Raw genomic sequence first — 19,609 nt, forward strand, 5'->3', positions numbered from 1 at the left:
CATTTCTTTTCAATTAAATATCATACTTCCTTAAAGACACATATAATCTCCATAATTAATTTTTCCCTTATTTCTCTTCACATATGTTTTGTAAATCATTAAATATACCTTTTGTTACATTTATTTATTGACAAGCATTCCACTGAATTACGATAGCTATTTTATCAGACATTTTAATCATACATTGTTTCATATTTTCTAAAATTATTTCTATTTCTAATATAACAATACTATCTTATGTACCTTTGCAGAATCCCTTTTTCCATTAGATTTTCACCCATTATCTCTAAATAGGCCCTGTTTCTCTATATTTTGTTTCTGTCCTTTATAACTTCTTTTCCTTTCTTTCTTCCCTCTCATCTTCTTCCTCCCCTTTTTACCCCCTTGTTTCTCTACTTCTAATTCTCTCTTCTGCATTTCCCTCTTCTGTTGCTTTCTGATTTTATACTTATTTTTCACTCTATTCTTTTTGGGGTTGTTTTTCCCAATCTTAAACTTTCCATTCTCTTTCTCTCCCCCCCCCCTTTCCTTTTTTCCCCCCACCTAAGATTACTTGTTCATTAAAGATGGCTTCTTCTTTGTCGCAATCTTCTTGTTCTGTAGGCATTTCTTGTTTCTCATAGTTCCAAATCTCCATTTCTAAGAACTGAAATACGAAGCCAAAAGAACCTCTCCCTTCTTGTGCATCTTCTTTGTACTTTTTAAGTTCCATTTTCAGTTCTTCTAAAAGTGGAGCCATTTTAAACAGTTTTAAACAACCACCCGATTGATTTTAGTCATTCAAATACAATAACCAAGAATCCAGAGATCACCAAGTGATCCAAATAGTCCCAAGCTGTTTCTTCTTATTTCTTTTTCCACTTTCTCTTCCTGGGGTTTTACTATTTTGTTGCAATATTTCAGTTAGAATGTATCTTTTGGAAGTCTTGTTGAGATTTTGCTGTAAGTTCTTTTTTAATTCCAGGCACTCCTCCCTTCCAAATCGTGCCCTTTTATTCTTTTTCTCTCCTTTCCTGTTTTCAAAAGCTTTTAATTATCCAGAAATCTTTATTATCCCTTTGACTTTTTATTTTCAGCATTAAATGCCTATTAATGTCAAAGTGGATTTTTTCCCAATTTCTTGCTTAAGTCTCTTAGCTGTCAGTACAGGAAAAGGAGAAAAAAAACCCAAATCTTTTCACTTTTCTCTCTCCTTCGCAGCTTAAAAATCTTAGGGAACAATGTTATTGTTTTTTTTAATAGTTTGAATTCCAGGGTACCTTATTTGTTGCTTTTGCTGTTTGACCCGGTCAACCATAACTTTCTCTTCTTATCTTCCTCCTGCACATTCTTTTCCGGTCAAGTTCTTCTTTGTGGGGTGGCCATTTCTGACCACCGCTACAACCACCTTCGGGAAAGAGAGTAATGGCCAGCTGGGGAGGAGAGATGCGGCTCTCCTCAACCCTGCACGTAGTCTTCCCCTTCTTCACCACCTCTACGGGGTGGCTTAGCCCCAAAACCAGCCGGCTTGGGGCGCTCCAGCAACGAGCACGGATCAAAACTGTGCAGAGATGCGGTTTCGGTCTGTCGCCGAAGAAGCTCAAACCGGAAGCCCACAAACTTTTGTTTTCTAATCTGGTGCCTGAACCACTAACCAAACTGGCTCTCTAAACATGAATGCATGTAATCTTTGTTGTTGTTGTTAGTTGCGAAGTCATATCTGACCCATCGCGACCCCATGGACAATGTTCCTCCAGGCCTCCTGACCATGTCTTCTACCATCTTCTGGAGTCCATTTAAGCTCACGCCGACTGCTTCAGTGACTCCATCCAGCCTCTTTATTCTCTGTCGTCCCCTTCTTCTTTTGCACTCAATCATTCCCAGCATTAGGCTCTTCTCTAGTGAGTCCTTCCTTCTCATTAGGTGGCCAAAGTATTTAAATTTCATCTTCAGGATCTGGCCTTCTAGTTTAATGTAACCTTTAGTTTAACATTAATTCTAATGACAAAATTGAAAACAGTATGCAATATTATTATTTATTTCCATTCTCTTAAATAATTAACAGTCACAATTTTAACCATTAAATTACATACACCATACATGAAAAATTGCATTCCAATCACTATTAGATTGGCATTAGAATTAAATGTATGTTTAAAACAGTGGTGGGATTCAATTTTTTTTTACTACTGGTTCTGTGGGCATGACTTGCGGGGCGTGGCAGGGGAAGGATACTGTAAAATCTCCAGTCACAGGTGGTATTTGCCAGTTCTCCAAACTAATCAAAATTTCCGCTACCGGTTCTCCAGAACTGGTCACAACCTGCTGAATACCACCTCTGGTTTAAAACCCTCAAAATACAAGCAAGTTTGGTATCAGTTTGGAAATATAAATATTGACATTATTTTTATTTTGATATAGCAATATACAAATCTAGATGTAAGATGTATTACAGAAAGTAGAAAGGATAAATTTATTCATCAACTTATAATTAAGTAATTATAAATTACATTCATTTCTTTAAAATTCTGATTCAATCAGCATATTTTTTTAAATTGGACATATGGTTTCTCTCTTTTTAATGTTAATTTTTATTTTAAGCTCACCATCATACTTTCATTTTGCTACATCTAACGTTAGGGAAATTGTCTTGCTTTTTTCTTTTCCTTCTCCCAGTGATAATTAAGATGAGGAAACAAGGAGGCAAAATTATTTTCCATTTCCTTACAACAAGGTTTCTAAATAAGGGCAACTTTAGGATGAATGGATTTCATTTCCCAGAATTCCCCAGCCAATACCAACCCTATGTTGAACTCATTTTAAAGTTGCTAAATTTGAGAAACGCTATCCTAGACCTTTCAACTCCAGTCTCAGACTTTGAACTAAGAATGCCACTAAGCATGTCACAGTGCTAATAACCCCAATCCAAAGGTCAAAAAATGAAAAGATGAAAAAATAGCTTATAGAGTGTCTTGGGGAAAGTACTCAGTTCAAGAATAGGCTGTCACTTCCAACAAGGCCAATAATCACAACCTAATTTAAACAACATTATCTGCATTTGTTAGGGACAAATAGCTTTGAGGATAAATGCTTTCACTTGGGTTCATTCCAATACTATTATAGTATTCAGAATACCTTGCTTACAAATGCTCAGAACCTTTAACATATTCTTGTTCTACAATCTAATTAATTTGGTTTCTTGCTGCTATGTTGTTTTGCTTATATGATAACTCATTGCTTAAAATGGAACTAAAACTTGAACTCATCTTTCTTAATATTGATTTTTACCTGTTGCCTAGCTATACAAAAATCCTAAACAGAACTCCCTCCTTCTACTTTGTATGGTTTCAATGTTAAGTATTCAAGACACTAAAAAGTGACATTAATATCAGAAAATCTGACAGAGATCCAATGCTTACTAAAACTCTATCTGGAATGCCAAAGAGTCCACAGAAATTTCATTTTAACTGGCAACTGCTATAAAGTAGTCTTTTTGTAGAAGCCTCCTTGAGATCATGAACACTGCAGGGCATAAAATTGGTAGCACAGTCACTGGAAATGGAAACTTCCCAAAAAAAAATTTGCTAAGCATCTTCAAAACTCTAGGGGGATCAATAACATTGTTTGTCTTTGATATAAAGTATTTGAGTCCATACTTTTTTACTCCTGACAACTGGACTATCTCTATAGTTCTTTTGGCAAGGTTTTCAAAGTTTGCCATTGTCTGCTTCCTAGAGCTGAGAGTGTGTGACTGCCTCAAGGTTACCCAGTTGGCTTTATGCCTAGGGCAGGATTAGAACTCACCATCTCCATATTTCTAGGTTGATGCCTTAATCACTACAGGAGACTATTCTACATCAGAACCACAATACACTTATTTAGCAGCAAGGCAATTGGGAATGTGGGGAAAATTGATTTAAGGGTAGGTAAATAGAATATGTGATTCCTATATCACATAGGCTAGTAGCTCCAAATTCTATGTGGCTGAGTGGGGTGCCTTTGAAAGTGGGACAGCCTATTATTCATATTGGATTTTTTCCTATACGTGCTTCCTAAATACGTTTTGTTCATTTGTGCCCTAAAGGTAAAATATCTTCTCTGGTCATTAAGGGAAATCTGTGCTGATAAAGATGCTATAGAAGAAGCATTAGCTCATTAAACAGTATTAGCTTTTCAAGCTAATTCTCCAAAACAACTTCTATTATAACCACAATAAGCAATACTGGTATCCCTTAGAGGAGATCAAAAGCAATACCCTTTTCTATATCGGAGGTTACACATAAAGGAAAGTCCTTCCTCTTCCTCTGTGTTATTCTCATTATCTAATTGTTTTGCACTGTCCGTATCAGTGACCCATCAGAAGCAGGACCTTTCTGCAACCTATTAGCTTTTATCAGCAGCATTTATGCAGGAATGACAAAATTAAATTAGAAACAATAACTGAATGAAAAACTGCTGGTGACCTTCTATCGCTGCACCATAGAGAATATTTTAACTTACTGCATCTGTGTATGGTTTGCCAACTGCACAGTGGCAGATAGGAAAGCACTCCAGAGGGTTATCATCATTGCCCAGAGGTTCATTGGTTGCCCTCTCCCCTCTTTGAAAGAGCTTTATAGTTTCAGCTACCTTAAGAAAGTTCAAAACATTCTTAAAGATCCATCTCATCCTGGGCATCCTTTTTTGAACTACTACCATCTGGTAGACAGTACAGGATAATAAAAACAAGGACAAATAGACTAAAAAACAGTTTCTATCCCAGCGTAGTAATTATATTGCATTTTATTGTATAGTGCAATATTAATGCAACATCAGGAGTTTTCAATTCAATTGTATAGAATGTGAAAGATGTGTGTTTGTGTTTTATTTTTATAGTTATAATGTACACTGAAGATAGCATTTAATTTTGTTGTACGAGGTGCAATGACAATAAAGTAAACTAACTAACTTAAGAAATAGGATTGTTTTATCCCAAAAGGAAACTTCTTATTTCTTTAACCAAAGAAATATTGAATATTGTTTTTAAAACAATTTCACTGCCTTAAAGACAAGTTTAGGTACCCACTATGGACACAGTTTGGTGCTAATTTTAAAAAAAATAGTAAATTAGCAATGAGTTGCAGTTTACACAGCAATCATACTGGCTGTTTAGAATTAAATTAAAAATCCTGCTTCAAATTCCGTCTCTGTTCAGTTTAAAAATAGAAGGGTGCACTAAAACATTAATTATGTTACAGTGTTTTCCCTTAATGCGTTCAAATGGTTCTACTTAATGTATATTTATTAGATTTTTTTATCCCTCCTTTATTATTTTTATAAATAATTCAAGGGTTTAAATATACATAATGCTCTTTCCTTCTCCTATTTCCCCATAATAATAACACTGTGAGCTGAGCTCAATTGAGAGAGAGTGACTGGCTAAAGATTCCCAGTTAGCTTTCATGTTTAAAGCAGACTAGAAGTCAAGGTGTATAGATTTGAATACTAGTAATATTTAAAAATTGATTAAAAATGGAGGGTGTATTGTAATTGTAGAATAATAGTTAACAAGCTTTCTTTATAAATGCTGTAAAAAGAAGTCAGAAGCCTTTTTTTGTATTCTTGTTTGGCTCTATTTTATAAATATCTATGCATGTACTGCAATTTACTAAAGATGGCATTTAAACAACCAATACTCTGGATCTCCTGTAGATGTCACTATAATACAATGAGATATAGGAACAATCAATTCACTCCTAGAATGTCTCAGAATACTGCAATCTACTTAATAGGAGGTTACGCTATGGCACTGAATAAACATCCTTCCCCGGCTTGGCGCCAGATGCCTGGGAAACAGTACAACAGAGAGCTGGTGGCTGACTGCTTGCAGAGCAGAAAAGAACAGAATAGAGGACAAAAGGGCAATAGAGATTACATGAAAAGGGGAACACAAGATAACAGCCAAGCGACTGGACATGGATCAAGGAAAAATTATTCATGCCTAACTAGATCCCTCGTGTATAATTCTGTTAAGAAGGAAAATGGAAATGGCACTTTCTAATATGTAAAAATTCAAGCATGCATGAAAACTGTGTTCTTATTTTTATTGCCCAGTTTAATTCCTGTTAAAAAAAAAATTCTGCTTGTAATTTTCTGGTTTCCTACTATGGTTGATGAGATATTCTCCTTACAATGACGTATTTTTTAATTTTTCCCACCACATCCCACACAAAGCTCTGCAATGATCAGGATGAATGAAATCTATTTTGACCCTCCTCCTCCAATACCTGTTTTGGGTTAAGCTTGGAAGCAGTAACTCCATAGCTGTGTTCACAAATTGCATTACCTTAACAAGGTAAACTCAGTTTTGGCTTGCATAATATGTGAACTTAGCCAATGTCATTTCTAAATCATGGTTTACATTTTGCATTATGTGTAAACAAGATTCCCAAGGCTTGCTTAATATACTATTTTTTTAAAATTGTGACTCAGGATGCTCCCAGAATATAAACCTTAAATATGTCAATTGGGTTTGTCTGATGCAATCAAAATTCCAGCTTGCAATGTGACAAGCAAAGCTATAACCCCAGAAATTTTGAATGGTGAATTGTTGCCAAAGGATCATTTCCCCTCCCCCACAATTAAGCATCATGTTGTGTTTGCATCTTAACCATATTTACTCATAGATAAGTGTCTGCAGGTGATATCATCTGATTCACTAGGTCTGGGCTCTGAAGATAAGCAGGTAAGGCCTAGCTCATACTTGGATGGAAGGCAGCAAGAGAAGACAGGAACTAGGAAGCTGAAAAAAATTACTCTGAAAATAACTATGGGAAGCCACTATTAATATTGTTGCTAAGATAGTTCCAAGAGGTGTGTCACTCCTGCAGTCACCAGGAGTTTATGCTACTTGCAAAAAGAGTTTACATTTTTTACAGGTTTCATTGTGATTAGTGGATATTAGTCAGAAAAAGCATATTACAGGTTGAAATAAGGAGGGGGAAACCTTCAATACTCTGCAATTGTCACATCTCAATTCAAATCCTCCAGGACCGCTAGTGGTTAAGAAAGCAAGTGTGTGAATTCAATAACATATAAAGACCACTGTTCCTACACCATCCTGATTTAAGAACAATAAACAACAATTAAAATACCCATTAAGCAAGCTACAGAAAAGTTAATGCTAACTGTATTATAATCTAATTTTACAAGAATCTAAAACTAGTTAAAATATAGTTGTTTTTTTTAAGCACAAAACATAGTAATGTTCTTCTATATAATCATAGACAGCCATAGTTAAAAACAGCAGATTCCAGTGCTTTGGGTTCAGTCTTCTAAAAAATGCTTTGCAGCATGAATTACTATTTGTCTGAAACACTTAAAGCAGCTGAAAGGAGATGCCCACTGCAACTTTGGGCACTCCCAGAATGGGCACTGATGCTTTAAAGCAGTGTTTTTCAAACTTGACAGCTTTATGATGTGTGGATTTCAACTCCCAGAATTCCCCAGCCAGCAAATGCCTGGGGAGTTTTGGGAATTGAAGCCCACATATCTTAAAATTGCTAAAGTTTGAAGAACACAATTTTAAGGTGCTCCCCACAAGTGTGAAGTGCTCTACAATTCACTTCAGGTGCATAGTCCAGAGTTCCCCAATCTTTCTGGCTTTGCAGACCGGGGGAGTGGGGGAGAGGAGATGTTTCTGCTTGAACAGCCGGCAAGCGCACATGTGCGGCTCCATTTGCACGAGCGGCATGCACAAGCATCCACCACTCACGCAAATAGAGCATATGTGCATGTGCTCATCCGCTCACCTTGCTTGTACAAAGTGGAGATGTGCATGCTCACGTGGCCCTGGCATACTCCTATTGGATTGATGCGATCCTTTAGCTCAATTCCATGCAGATAGCTTTATATCTACAATGTACCTTTGAAATTCCACCAAAACATACACTGTCATTTTCTGGGCTAAATTCCAGAATTCCCACACCAGTATTTGTTCCATATATTTTAGCAATTATCTCTCATTCACCTGAGTATTAGTGACACATTGTACTGAGTAAAACATATTAATTAATATCCAAAATTAACCCACTGGGTATAGACAAACAATCCAGAATTAGATTCCCTATTTGAAAGATAACATTTCAATAGTGTTGAATTTTTTAAAAGTAATTGCATTTTGCTTTATGTACAACCCGTATCCTTAATTAAATACTTTTAAAATAAAATAAAAACTTCCATATATCTAGAAATATTTTATATTTATATACCCCTAGAAATGACCATATAAATATATTATAAAAGTTAAAAATGATCAGTTTTTAATTCATAAAAGCAAATGTTATCATCATCCAAAACTAAAATAATAGTTCAATCCTACTAAGAGCCTTGAGGATAATTCATGACATTCTAATTTTTGACAACTTGTAGAATGTTACAAATGCCTTTTTTATTTAGTCTATAAAAGAGTACATTTCCAAAACTGAAGAACTTTTTTTATCTAGTAATAAAAGAAATTGAATATTTACTTAGGTTCTCCAGAACATATCTGACTTCTGTAATAATATAACTGGTTCAAGTAGATAATAAAATGTAGCTGTTAGAAGATTTAAAGTCCAATTCATCATATGGTCAAGCAATTATGGATTTATGCATCTATTCAATGAATTTTTTATTTCTGCATGTGCTGCCACTATAGGACTTGGCTTCAGTTAGGAGTCACAAAGCCTGATCGTTGAATCATTATTCAGCAGAACTCCAGCCAAAGTTGGAGCTATTAATTATAGATAATAGGACTAAGAAACTTAGACAAATAAAACGATCTGTGTTTATTTTTAACAAAGGGCTCAAAAAAGTTGTGAAATCCAGTTTAAAAAGAAGGAATGCTATGCTTCTATCCAGTGTCATTAACTTTTAATGGCTTACTGTATTACCTTTCTGCACACACGACACATTCAAGGAGGAACACAGAACACGAGGAATAATTATTAAAGGATCTATGTTTCAGACACAACCTGTGATACCTGCAGGGTGAAAGGTAGTTGCATTGCACACAGCAACTGGAGAGATCTAGATTCAACCTCCCTTCTTCAGCTGTTGACTTTACTTGTGGTTTGAGCCAATCATCACCCCTGAGGATCATTACTGTGGGGAAAATTTAGAGAAATGCTATGTTTCTTTCCTAAAGCCCTTGGGGAAATGGCAAATGTAAATCTAACAAGCAATAAGATGTGTATATAGTTAAGATTCTGCCAATCAGGAGTGGGGCAACGCAGAAGGATATAACAGAATTGGAAGGGACATTGGAGATCTTCTATTCCAAGCCCCTGTTCAAACAGGAGAACCTATACCATTCTGGACAAATGACTGCCCAATCTCCTCTTAAAAACCTCCAGTGATGGAGCACCCACAACTTCTGGAGCAAGCTGTTCCACTGATTAATTGTTCTCATTATCAGGAAATTTATCCTACATTCTAGGGTGGACCTCTCTTTAATAATCTTCCATCTATTACTTCTTATCTTGTCCTCATGTGCTTTGGTGAACTGACTGATCCCCTTTTGTCTCTGGTAGCTCCTTAATATAGGTCTGTATTATAGATACAGGTCTCGTTTTGTGCTTGAAAGGCAATACAGTAAGTAACATTCATCATAGTTTTTGGTAAAGATTTTTCAGTTGTTCTGAAAAACTGGAGGCTCCCTCTGGTCTATGGGCAATATGGGTTCACATAAACCATCAAAGCCATACAAATGAAATCACAGTTTAGTGGAGAGCATGGACAACTTTGTCAGTTGGATATATTTCTTTTTTGTTAAAAAAAAAAGTAACAAACATATCATTTTAGTTAATAATATTATGTGTAGAGAGTTTGTTCATATATGCACTCATGTATTACTTAAAACAATAAAATTTTATTAGACAACCAATGCCCTGTTAGGTCATCATTTCAAAGATATTTCCTTATTGAAATAGAAAAATAGAAAAATTGGGGGGGGAGAGCAGGAGCAACATCTAATTTCCTGCAGTTTCCCCACTGAGTTTTCTTATTGCTTGTGTGAATCTGCTAGGGAGCATTGGAAATCTTTCCTTCCTCCCTCCTCTTCCCTCCCCAGCAGACAGGTAAGCGATTACTGCTGGGTGGGGCTGTATATGGGGAGAAAGTGAGGGATTGTGAGACTGACTGGGAAACTGTCATGGAACATTGAAAATTAAGATCACATGACTGCAGCAGCAGCACAGCAGCAGGCAGTAGCACTGAAGCAGCCACAACTTTCTTTAAAATAATTAATTTTTATCAAATGATTAATTGGTTTATTGTTTTTATTGATTAGTGTGATTGAGTGTTTAGTGCATATAGTGTCATTACTGAATATCTGATTAGTAAAATCAGCGATTTAGTGAATTTAATTGACCAGTGTGTTTAGTGATTAATGTAATTAATTAGGCTGTTTGTTGCTTAGCAAAATTATTTGATTAGAGTGATTTGAATAATCGATTGATTGATTGATTTTTTAGTAACAAGTAACCTTACTTTTGATTTGTTCTCTAATGTATCAATTAACATTTATTATTTACCAACATTCATTAAGTAACTGTCTACCTATCACATTAACTAGCTATTATAATTGTTTAATGTACTATTGCCATTGACCATGGCAGCCAAAAACTCCAAACCAAAACAAAAGAAAAATATCTCTACCAATGACCTCCCAGACTTCTGCACATGTTTCAGATGTCTTGAAACCATCAATGAAAGCGAAATTTACATCAAATGCCGCTGATGCAACAATCTAGCCCACCCTGCCTGCTTAAATGCAAACAAAAGCCTAGCTGATATGGTTAAAAATTCAGATACGTTGTTTTATCTATGTCCATCATGTTCTCCTAAGCTAAACAAACTGAGTACCCTACCTGACAGAGTTGAAAGCATAGAATCACTCATTCACTCAATAGAAGGCTTAGCAACATGTTTTGAAACAACTATACAAGCAAGCCTAATCTCTCTTGGGAAAAAAATACAGCACAGATAAATGAGTTCCTATCAGCTCAAAATCAATTAGACCAGTGATCCCCAACCTTTTTTACGCTGCGGCCCGGAACCGGCATCAGCTGGGCGCCGCGGCCTGGTACCGGCATCAGCTGGGCGCCGCCATCTTTTTTTGATGAAAAGTGCTTCTGGTGAGCTTTCTACCCGGAAAAGCTCACGGAGTGCGCCGCCGCCATTCTTTTGATGAAAACGTGCTTCCGGTGAGCTTTCTACCCGAAAAGCTCACCGGAAGCACTTTTTCATCAAAAAAGATGGCGGCGCCCAGCAAGCCAGCGGCCCGGTAGGACTTGTTCTGCGGACGGTGCACGTCCGCGGACCGGTGGTTGGGGACCCCTGAATTAGACTGTCTACTATTGATCTCACCCCTTTCCTAAGACATCTGTAGGGGGCGTGCATAAGCGCACCCACGTGCCTACCGTCCCTGTCCTTTTGTTTCTTTTATTTTATTTTTTTCTTATATGTATCCATGTATTCATAACTATGTTTTTACTTATACCTATTATCTTGTAAGCAATTGACAAAAATAAATAAATAAATAAATAATAAACAACTTTCCCAAATTTCATTCTCTTTAAGAATCATGAGCCCAGATTCTGGGTGCATTCTCTAAGTTAACCTATTTGAGATACCTTGGTTCAAAAACTTGTGCCCTCTGGATGTACTGTTACACCCAGTTTAAGGTAATGACAAGAGTTTTAGTAGTATATAGATATGATCACCCTCTTCCATTCTGTCAAACCGCATCAGAATACAGCCAAACTTCAACTTGTTCATTCAATAATACTGTATAAGTTCATGCCTGAGAAGATTTAGAGAAAAATCTCTAAATCTTTTGATAAAATTTATCCAAAAATTTATCTTCCCAGTAAAATAAATACTAAGATATAAAATGGCAAGGGGGCAATCAAAAAAAAAGTCAGGATGCTAACTATGAAGGCATAATCACCTACCAGTTTTTACATATGTTATGCAAATGGTTCTCATAAACAGAGGGATTTAATCACATATTTGTAGCTACTACTACTCAAATGGATGATCCTGGTCTCCCCAGTATGATTTGAATTAAAAAGCTTGCAGCAGAGGATACCCAATTACTAGTTTATTGGCAGCTAGGTTTGAGAATCTGGGCACTGCTCCAATGTAATTTTTCCATTTAATACTTAATTTGTTTCCAAACACAACCTGTCCTCTAAAGCAAAGAGAAACCATTCCAATCTTTCATGAGGCTATCTAGAAGCAGGATTTCATTACAGAATTACTCTCACAATATTAACCATATCTTACAGATAAATTACATTTTATGGTTATAGATGTCATCATATATGGCAGAGAGAATGAGAATTAAGTGTGGAAGATGTAATACAGAAAGCAGACTAGAAAAGCCTATCATACTACAATGGAACTAAAATGTTGTAATTCTGTAAGTATAAGCAACTACTCTCATTTTTTAACAACTGCAGCTGACTCTTGATAGATAGCAACAGTCTATTTATCATGTTTGTATGCCAATGTCACATTTTTGGCAGTAATGTGCATCTTCTTCCAGTGAGCTTTCTGACTTTCCAATCTAGCCTGCAGACCAAAACATGATGATTTTCCACTCAAGTACAAACCAGTTCTAACCCTACTTAGCTTCTTTGCTTTTTCTTCTTACATCTGCTAAGCTTGCTAGATTTTGCAACCTATCATGGCTGCAATATAAAATTGTTCCACAAACCAAAGTCTAATGCATTTGTTAACATAACTTTATCTTCTGGTGCTTTTTATCCTGATATCAAAACAAAGACCCAATGAATATAAACAATTGCCATAAACTTTATAACAGCTAAACTCTTGAAAGACTTCACTTCATATTCAAAGGTTTTAAAATATTCCTGAGAAGTATGGGTTAACAGCATAAATTTCATGTCATGTTCCTAAAATCACTGCTCAAACATTCTTCAAATGTCCCAATTTTATTAGGAAGCAGATGAATATTTGCCAAAGAGCAGCTTCTGCCAAATCTTTCAGAAATGAGTCAATGAACATAGAAGGGGTCACCAGCCATGTGTAAAATTTGCTGTTACCTCTCCCTGAAACCAATAAGAGGAAAATAAGTGGGAACAACTTGGTGTTCCCACACAGCTGGAGGTTAATATTGTATCCCATTTAAAACCTCTCAATCTCTAAGAAGTTTCAGACACTGTGTTCTTTTATGCTTTTAAGGGTTCAAATTGTGATATTGTGTTCAGAAGTGCAATTTCGATTTTCAATGGTATTGATCATATTCAAACCTTGAGACTGCAATCTATGAAACAGAGAGTTAATTTTGCTTGCTTTTGCACTGAGTCACTCTCACTGATCCTCCAGTATCTCAGTAAGAGTAACCCAGAGAAAATTTAGATTGGATTAACACTATCTTATCCTAATCCTAGGACAGTACTTCTCAGCTTTAGCAACTTTAAGGTGTGTGGATTTCAATTCCCAGAATTCTCCAGGTATTGGTTTCCTCAGCAGCTCAATTGCAGCTGGCATGGTGGGAATGCTACAAATATGTCCTGCACCAGATGCACAACTTTCCCTGTTAGGTGTTACAGGTAGCCCTGAACTTACAACTCACAATTGAGACCAGACTTCCATATTCAAGAAATAAATATTGAAACAAGTACTTGGGCAAATCACAATCCAATGACAATTAAATGGAAAGGACAAATAAGAAGATCTAGATGGACATTAAATAATACTATTTTAAAGGGAAAAGATTTCACACAGTGGATGGAGAAAGAACCGCCTTTTTTTCTTTAGAGAAAACAAAAAAGAAGACACATCAATCCAGAACGTATGGGATACAATGAAGGCATATGCCAGAGGCTTGATAATAGACTATACAAGGAAAAGAAATACCATGAAAAGACTAGCCTCTAAGGCATTAGAGGATGAGTATAAAGGACTTGAAAAAGAGTTACAGAAAATGCCACAGAAAAAGGACATTAAGTTAAAAATGGATATAACCAAACATAAAATGGGTCTAATAGAAAAAGAAGAACTAGCACAGAAAATTAGAGGTGCTAAACAGAACTACTTTGAAGATGCAAATAAACCAGGTAGATGGTTAGCATATAAATTGAGAAAGGAGAAAGAATCAAGGAAAACATTGCAATTAATAGACGACCAAGGCCAAGTTTGCTATGGTAGTAAAGAGAAGAAGGAAATCATACGAGACTATTATGGGAAACTATACACACAAGAGAATATTGATGAGGAAAGAGTTAAACAGTATTTACAGAATGCTAATCTACCCCAGATACCTAAAGAGATTGAAACAATGTTAGAAAGCAATATAACGATGATGGAGTTAACTGAAGCACTCAAGAAGCAAAATAATGGAAAGGCACCAGGCCCAGATGGACTTCCAGCAGAATTTTACAAAACATTACAAGAATCGTTGAACCTTCCATTGCTAGAAGTTATGAATTATGTTAAAGAAGAGGATACCTAAATCATAGTCAGAAGCTTATATTACACTTATTCCAAAAGAGGAGGACAATCCATTACAAATCAAGAACTATAGACCTATTTCCTTACTAAACGCAGATTATAAAATTTTTGCTTCGATATTGGCAGAAAGACTTAAAAAATACTTAAATAATTTTATCCATCCTGATCAAAATGGATTTCTGCCAAAGAGACAAATTAAAGACAATATGAGAGTAATCTTGGACACTTTGGAATACTACAAGGCACATCCTGAAAAACAAATGGCTTTGATATTTTTAGATTCACAGAAGGCATTTGATAATGTGAATTGGCGATTCATGTTATTACTGCTGGAACAGATGGGCTTTGCTAAAAAATTTATTCAAGCAATAGAAGCTATATATCATAAGCAAACGGCAAAGGTAATGATAGAGGGAGAACTGACAGATTCTATCGATATAAGAAAAGGAACAAGACAAGGGTGCCCACTATCACCTCTGTTGTTTGTGTTAATCTTGGAAGTGCTAAATAGAAATATTAGAGATGAAAAGAACATAAAAGGGATGAAAATTAAAAAGGAAGAATTTAAATTGCAAGCATTTGCAGATGATCTGGTTTTCATTTTAGAAGACCCACTAGAAACAGCATCAAAATAGATAGAAAAGATAGAGACATATGGAAAGGTGGCTGGCTTGAAAATAAATAAAGATAAGACAAAGATCTTGACAAAGAATATGCTATCAAGACAAAAGGAAGAACTGGCGGATGTATTGAAAATTCAGGTCACGAATAAGATCAAGTACTTGGGGACACATTTGACAGCAAGATGTAGTACACTAAAAGAGAATAATTATATCAAACAAGCAGCAGATAGCGCTAGATTTGGCGAAATGGGAAAATTTACAACTGTCATTAATAGGGAGAATTTCAACAATCAAGATGAATATATTACCCAGAATTTTATATTTGTTCCAAACAATTCCAATTAGGCTTGGAAAAGATTACTCTGAAGATTTAAATAAAATTGTGTTGAAATATATATGGCAAGGTAAGAAAGCGAGAATAAAGTTAACACTTTTGCAAGATGCTAGAATAAGAGGAAGATTTGGTTTGCCTAATTGGGAGTTGTACTACCGAGCTACAAATTTGATGTGGGTTAAGGAGTGGATAACATTAAGAAATACTAGATTGTTGATATTAGAAGGACATGATCTGTTGTTGGGGTGGCATGCTTTTTTATGGTATAAAGGAACTAAAACACAGGGGTATTTTAGAAGACATTATATACGGGAGTCTCTGTGGTTAAACTGGGAGAAGATTAAAAGACAACGTTATTTGAAAATTCCAGTCTGGCTATCAACTATTGAAGCATTTTCTTATCCTATAATATATAAAAAGAAACAAACAGTTAGATATGGTGAAATATTGAATGAAAAGGGTGACTTAAATCTATGCAAAAATTAGAGGAACAAGGTATAAAGATGAATTGGTTTTCATATGCGCAAATACATTCAAGGTATGATAAAGATTCTAAAACAGAAGTTTTCTATGATAAACTGACTGACTTAGATAAGATTTTGACAGGTACTGATGAAAAAGTGATTTAAAAATTATATGGATATTTATTAGAAATTAAACTAGAAGAAGAACAAGTTAAAGAAATAATGATTGCTTGGGGGAAGAATTTTGGATATGGGATTGATCTAGAGAAATGGCAAAAATTGTGGTTTCAAAATTATAAAATGACAATGTCAACAGCATATAAAGAAAATTTGTATAAGATGTTTTACAGGTGGCATTTTCCCCCGACTAGCAAGAATGTTCAAGAATAAATCCGAAAAATGTTGGAAATGTCATTAGACACCTGGCTCATATTACCATATGTGGTGGACATGTGTGGATGCTAAAAAATATTGGACTAAAATCCCCACGTGGTTGGAAAAAATGACAAAAAAGCATATAGATTTGAAACCAGAGATATTTTTATTGGGAATTTTGCCTGAAATATATAGTAAAGACTTGAAATACCTGATTGTAAATGAATTAACAGCGGCTAGGATTGTATTGCTAAAAACTGGAAAAATGAGAAAACACCATCACAGGAGGAAACCATTAAGAAAATATTGGAATGTGTTGAAATGAGTAGATTGACATTTGAAATTAGAGAAGAAGATGATAAACAATTTTATAAAATTTGGGATCTATTCTATCAATGGTTAGACAATAAAACATAGTAATGAAATATGTATATTCTTAGAAAATAATAAATATATAAAGATGTATTCTTGTCTTATTATATCTACAAAATGATTTTAGGATAGATTTGGGATGATAATATGAACCGTTATAAAACAAATTAAGTAAAATATGATTATTTTGTAAAACATGAATGAATAAAAGTATAGTCAAATGATTGATTAATAATGATATTAATGTATTTAATATTTGATTGAAAGTACGAGAGTATATACAATGTAATTGTAATTGAAGACTACGAAATGGAAGCACAAAACAATTTGTAAACCAACCGGCACACTGTATGTATATATATGGAAGATGGCTTGATGTTTTTATGTTTCGTTTGTTCATGTTTGTTTTAAAAATCAATACAAATTAAAATAAAAAAGAATCCCACTCCTGACTATTTCAAAAAGCTGACATATGACATATATCACTCATGTAAAAAAAAAGGGGTGGGTTTTCAATTACATGGTTATGGTTGACATCTTAAGTTTTTTACACCCCACCCCCACAGATGCTCTTGGGCATTCACTTGCAAATATTCTTTCCAAAGGCAACTGCTACTTGTTATGCATCTGGTCTTAATCAATATACTCTGTGTTTATAAAGCTACCCAGGACCTCATATCAATGCAATTTTGCAGTTGTGAACAAAGCTGTTGGGGCAGAAGAGAATGGGACAACTTGCCACAGTCAACTCACCACAGTCAAATCGCCACGGACAATTCACCATGGGACAACTCACTGCTGGACAATTTAACAATTTTATTTAATTATTTAAAATACATTAAAAATTAGTTTAATTTTTGCTGTTCAAATTTCATTGTGTCCCTCCTTTTGCAACCTTTAATTAATTAATTAATTTAGGGAATTTATATTGCCTCCTATTCGCACGAGACTCAAGGCAGCTTACAGAATATAAAACCTCATATAAAAACAATAAAACTAATAAATGAAGTGCTATTTAATAAATTAATATAATAAAATCACTCCCCATCTTCTGCCCTGGTGAAAGCACTGCAGATGAGCCATTTAATGGGCTCCATCGTGCTCTGGATTCCCCAGGCCCACTGGCAGAAGCAGGTCTTCAGCACCTTCTGGAAGAGTGTTAGAGTGGGGGCCATTCTAATCTCTGGAGGGATGATGTTCCAGAGAAAGAGGGCCATCCTATTCCATTAATGACCCCATTAATGACTCTATTCCACCATTTCTTTAATATTAGTGTAACTTTTGTCCGGCAACAAGTTGTCCTGTGGCAAATTGGATGTGGTGAGTGAGTTGGCTGTGGCGAATTGGCCATGCAGAGTTGGCCACAGTAATTTGTCATAGACCTGGGGCAGAATAAACCAGCATGATAACTCCCCCCCCCCCTTAAAACATTCTCAGCATTGAAAATGTCAAAGCTAAAGGCATATTAACAGAGGAAAACTTGAAGCATAAGGGATTGGAATTTATTCTTTTTAGATAAGAAATTGGAAGGTTCTTTTCAGGGTTTTGAGATAACATTGTTGGTGAGAGGAATATTCAGATTATACTGTATAAAAAGGATAGAACATTGCACCTGAACACAAATGGGTTATTCTTTACTGTAATCCTTTGAAAATGGCAATACATTTCACTTTAATTCACATCTCAGTTCAATTTGAATTAATTCCTATCCCACCCTCTAACAGGCAGGCAGAGTTTGAAAGGCACTATGTATTAATTGTTAGGATTTTTCACTTTAAGTAAATTGCCAAAAATTGAAAGTAAATGTTGGTTTTCAGCAAAATTGTGGTAAAAAGTGATTGTGTGATCATGTGACAAATGGCTGCAGATGCAGGTCAGATGCTGAGCACCCGACATACATTCATGAGGCTGTGCGTCAAAACCTCAAATCCAGGTTGTAAGTATCCTCCAATAGGTCTGCCATAACTTCAAACAGTTGCTAAGGGACTAGTTGTAAGTCTACTTGTAACTACAAGAAAAACAAGAGCTTTTGTTACCATTTTAGATGGATATCAATGTAAATTTTAAAATACAATGCAATTATTCACAGTTATGCAACTTGATCACTGTACAAAGTAGTTGTGGGGAAGGGGAGAAACCCACTGCTTTCTACCTTCAATTCTCCAACAGTTCCAGATCTAAGGAGTTTTAAATATTTTTTCAGATTTCTCTCACTAGAAAAATCCATTTGGTTGAAATATATGTTACACTCAATCCAAAATCATTGGAGAAAAATAGAGGATGCAGAATAAACCAAAAGCATAGCGAACAGACTGAAGAGCACACTGTATATTGCACAAGTGAGCAGAAGTTCAAACACCGAGGGAGGGAAAGCATGTTTAAATTGGTCCTTTGAATAGCTACATCCTGGAATTGCTGAATATGAAGAGTGTGCAAGTACATAAATGAAAGTTTTAAAACAAAATACCAAAGAAAACTAAGCCAGTCCTGTTCTGCAGGGGAAGGAATTTAACTCTGCATTACAGAATTAGGATCTATTTGCATTGATAATGAACTTGGTGTGCAGAGATCAGAATTGTTCCAAAACAAAGCACCACCCAGAGAAAGAGCAAATACCAAGGTCAGGAAGACCAATATGAATAATAGCAATGCAACCAATATGAAGTACACTGGGATTACTGTATCTTGGCAAACAATATAGAAAAAAGCAAATATGTGATAGAGCATCTTTATATTTCAAAGCATAGGTCAGAAAGAAGAGTTTCCTGATCTTTTTTATAGTGTGCAGAAACCAAGTCAACCTTAGTTCAATGAAATCTTTTAAAAAGGTCTTTAGTAAGATGAGACGCAGCAAAAATTGCTCCTCTCTCTGTTGGGAATCTATTTAAAGAACATTTAGCCACTGTTCTTCAGTCACTATGTTCCCTTTGTAGACTTCATTTCACTTTCAATGAACTGAT

The sequence above is a fragment of the Notechis scutatus genome, chromosome Z (assembly GCF_049901735.1).
Source record: "Notechis scutatus isolate UNSWTSFEM ecotype Mainland chromosome Z, rNotScu1.2, whole genome shotgun sequence".
In the NCBI taxonomy this organism is placed as follows: Eukaryota; Metazoa; Chordata; class Lepidosauria; order Squamata; family Elapidae; genus Notechis; species Notechis scutatus.